The sequence below is a fragment of the Hippocampus bargibanti genome, linkage group LG05 (genome assembly GCF_051943395.1).
Source record: "Hippocampus bargibanti isolate YZ-2025 linkage group LG05, ASM5194339v1, whole genome shotgun sequence".
Taxonomy (NCBI): domain Eukaryota; kingdom Metazoa; phylum Chordata; class Actinopteri; order Syngnathiformes; family Syngnathidae; genus Hippocampus; species Hippocampus bargibanti.
Genome location: NC_142738.1, coordinates 29,079,212 through 29,083,754, shown reverse-complemented (window position 1 = coordinate 29,083,754; position 4,543 = coordinate 29,079,212). Strand labels below are relative to the sequence as shown.

Sequence of the window (4,543 nt, the reverse complement as noted above, 5' to 3'; positions counted from 1 at the left end):
ACACACATCAGTTTAGGAGCATTTCATTATTTGTACTTTGAGATGTAAAACATCTGTCATGGTCAACCTTGCGTAGGGCAGTCTACAGTTGTATTTTCCTTTTGTGTCTACAATTGATTTCATGGTTATTATTCATTCATTCAATTTTCCATATCACTTATTCTCCTAATGGTTTCGGATATGGTGCCACTTTCAGTTTGACCTAAAGGTTTGAAGTTGATATGTCATGTAATGTTGCAAATATTTGCACTGTTCAAACAAAAGCAATTCTTTTTGTACTTGATATTGTATTCCATTTATATGTTTGTGATTGCTGTTCATACCAATTTGTCAATGTTAATAAAATTTGTTCCAAATAATTCATGTTTTTTTTAAACACAAGACACCACCTGCTGACGAAATTGAAGAGTGACAATTATGTTATCATTTACAGGCAAGTGATTGTGTACTGGGGTGCAGGAATAAATACTATTCAGATCCACATTGGTTAAGTATTTGTGGTTAAAATCAGCAACCAAGACAGTATATTTATTGACACCCAGAATGATTTGACAAATGAACATTTCATATTGATCAAATATGCTTTCCTTATACAGTAACAAAAACAGCAGACAAAAAATGATTTAAATTGTGATTGCTATATATTATTCGTCCTCAAATGTATCCCAATAATCCATTTAAAGTGAAGTGATAAAAGAAATGATGAACAAAGGGTTGAAGAAATGGCAATGGTCGTCGGATTCAGCCTTCATTAAATGTTACTTCGAGCCAGTTGAGGAGCCATAAAATGGTTTCACCCAAACACACACCAAAAAATATATGGTTATTGCTTTGAGTAATTCATGTTTAAATTTTAATGTAATATAATTCCAGTATGACTGGTATACGGAAACAAAAATGCTTTCACCAAAGGTTAATGTCTCTGACCCCTGAAAACATCATGCTTCTAATTTAGAATTGCAGTAAGGGCCTCTCTGAGGTGCAAGTACAAGTTCACAGCCTGATACGGCTCTTTTGGTGGCATCAGACCAGACTGGGCCATTAAGGAAGCACACAATACAAATACATCCGGATCACAAGGCATAGTTAAACGGAAGACACACTGGCTTTTGCATAGTTGAACTTGTTCATTGTCAACTGTGGAGAGGAAGTCCCTTGTGCCATAAAGTTCAGGTAAAGAATACATCACGTTGCGCCGACCACTGGGGACATTTATGTTCTTTGAGGGCCTGATGAGATGGCTGTTCCAAACACGGGCAGTATCATCCAACTCATCCTGTTGAGAATAATATCAGAATCAGAATCATCTTTTTTTTGCCAAGTATGTAGTACACACAAGGAAATTGTCTCCTGTAGCTGCACTAGTCTCATCAAAAAATGGAGGCACTATACAGTTCTATTGGGGTTACTTTTTAGAGAGTTAATTGCTTGAGGGAAGAAGTTGTTTAAATGCCTGCTGGATTTGGTGTGATATACAGACAGATTTAGGAAGAGTTGCACAGTCATAGCAGCTCTTATGAGCAAGAAATTATAGAATTAGACTGCTTTTCTCTCCCTGCTCCCTCCTTTCTACCTTAAACTCGTCACTCATGTTTACTACTCTGCCCATCCCCACTTTTCCTTCATCTTTTCCTTGATCATTTCACCTTCACCCTATGTCCCCACACACACAGACCACTATCTTCTTTCCACTATCCGATTATTTACCTTCTTTTGTGTCCCATCAACACCCTCTCAAATACAAAAATACATATTTCATAAATGGAGCTACAGAATATATGAACTCACCTGAATAAGTCCCATGCAACAAAATTGCAGGATGCTTTTGTCCAGAAATCCACCATCAAAGAAGCCATTGTCTCTGAGGTCTTTGAAGAGTGATAACCAGAATTCCATGCATTGGCTGCGAAGAAACCCCCACCAATATTCAATTCTTTGATTGGCGGTGCTGGCTCCATCCAAGTAACTGTCAAGGGTGCTGCCTGGCGGTATGGGCACCAGGAAACGCTGGAAGCCTTTAACATGACCATTTTCAGTCCCCAAATCAGCTCGAACGATTCGAGGACAACCTCCCAAACGGTGCACAACTTCAATGTAGTAACCTCCAATTAACTTCGGGTCACTACTTGTTGTGTAGGCATCGAGCCACATTATTTTCCTTGAAAAGCCATCAATAGCCCCATTGATGCAAATTCCAAACGGTTTCAGTTTGTCATATGAATCCATATGCCAAATAAAATTCGGCCCTTTCGAGAAGTAGTTTCGTCGTCTCAGACGTCTTGCTTGCCTTAAAGACACTCCTCTCGGATCCAACTCTTTCAGGACCAGACGAACATCCTCTTTCCTGACAAGAAGCCCATGTTCTCTGCACTTACTGTCGTCACCAAGTCACGTGACCAAGTTGACCAATGGCGCGACCGATACAGATTTCGATAATGGTGGTACTGTATAGAAACCCCGAAGCAAATATCGATTCACAGTAAGTATCTTTTGTATCGATGTAAACATAGCAAAATGGCCGGCGGGAGATGAAAAAGAGCACTGTAGTAACCGGATTATCGTAAAAACCACGAATCGTACTAAACGGAACTAATTATACATAAAAAGACTAGAAATATGCACGGGAAATGAAAATAGTGTTGTAATAAGCAGTATTATCAATATAAACGATATCGATATAACGAGACTTTACTATATATATATATACAGTAAAGTCTCGTTATATCGCCTACTGTACAGTACATGCCCAATGTACTGTATATGAATGCAATCGTTTTTTGCAACAATGTTACTTGTTTGTCTGCTGAAGCGTGATGATTTTGAAAATTATTAACATTCCATACTGTGTATTAAAGGACAACCGATGTCACTTTTTTTTCAAATGCAAAACACCAATAAAAATGACTTCACGCCAAGACGTCTTGCATTGCTTGTGAATCCAAACAATGGCTTCAGATTCGGATAATATGCTTTCTTGTTACACATCCAGTTATGAATATGATTCAAATACACTGTAGTTCTGAAGATGAAAGCATACATGTTTGCAATCATTAAATAATTATATGTGCCATTTTCAGTGACGTGCAGGCAGGGGAGGCCGTGCCTCACCTGTCATCATGGAAATATCAAATGAAAAAATAAATTAAACAGTTGTATTTATTTAGTGATTTGTACTTTAAAGTTCTTTTCCATTTAACTTCACCAGTTTTTGATTTCTTTTTTCCAAATCGCTGAATTTTCACATTTACCGTTCAAATACTAAGTGGATCCTGTTTGTGGACTACAGCTCTGCGTTTAATACTATCATCCCAGAACTCCTCATCCCCAAACTTCTCCAGCTTTGTGTGTCCCCTACGATCTGCCAGTGGACCCTCAGCTTCCTGACAGGACGGACACAACAGGTCAGACTGGGAAATATATCATCCACAACACGAACCACGAGCACTGGAGCCCCGCAGGGATGCGTCCTCTCCATTGCTCTTCTCTCTCTACACGAACGACTGCACCTCAACGCACCCAGCTGACAAATTCATAAAGTTCGCAGACGACACCACGGTCATCGGTCTCATCAAAGACGGCGACGAGTCTGCGTACCGACAAAAAGTGGAGCAGCTGGAGCTCTGGTGCAGCCGTCACAACCTGGAGCTGAACACGCTCAAGACAGTTGAGATGATCGTGGACTTCAGGAAACATCCATCACCACAGCTACCCCTCACACTATCCAACTGCCTTGTGTCAACCGTTGAGACCTTCAAGTTCCTGGGAATCACAGTCTCCCAGGACATGAAGTGGGAGGTCAACACCAACTCTATCCTGAAAAAGGCCCAACAGAGAATGTACTTCCTGAGGCTGCTAAAGAAGCATGGCCTGCCACAGGAGGTGCTGCAACATTTCTACACGGCTGTCATCGAATCCATCCTGTGTTCTTCCATCACCGTTTGGTTCGGAGCCGCCACAAAAATGGACAAAATCCGACTTCAACGGACAGTTAGGACGGCAGAAAAAATCATTGGCACCGCCCTACCCACTCTCGAGGACTTGCACACTGCAAGAATCCAAACTAGGGCGCGGAAAATCCTACTGGACCCTCCACACCCTGCCCACCACCTTTTCCAGCTACTCCCCTCAGGCAGGCGCTACCGATCCATATGCACCAAATACAGCAGACATTTAAACAGCTTCTTCCCCCAAGCCATTAACTCTTTGAACTCTTTCAACAGTAGCCAAAATGGAACTGTATAGTGCCACTTAGCAGTTTTTTTGACGACGATACTAGTGCAACGTGTTCTACCGGAAACAAATTCCTTGTGTGTTCTACATACTTGGCAATAAAGATTATTCTGATTCTGATTCTTATTCTGGAGACGAGCGGTGAGGCAGCAGCCGGCTGAGCCTCACCATGGATTGCGCAATGACTATGTGAACTCTGCTGGCTTGCTCTGCAGTGAGACCGCATTGCTGTCCCTCTGCATATTGTTATTAAAGTGTTCAAACACTTTTAGTATATGAACTAAATGTCTGCAGTTTAGCTGGTGTATACAAT

The 4,543-nt window shown here is 41.1% G+C and overlaps 1 long non-coding RNA gene across 1 annotated transcript; it reads right to left on the bottom strand.

Moving 5' to 3' along the window:
- Positions 1 to 487: 487 nt before the first annotated feature.
- On the bottom strand, positions 488 to 2,370 carry LOC148898423 (uncharacterized). The gene is made up of 2 exons (XR_016115123.1): positions 1,789 to 2,370; positions 488 to 1,276 (listed from the first exon to the last, which is right to left on the bottom strand). It is a non-coding gene; the product is annotated as an uncharacterized LOC148898423 (long non-coding RNA).
- Positions 2,371 to 4,543: the final 2,173 nt, after the last annotated feature.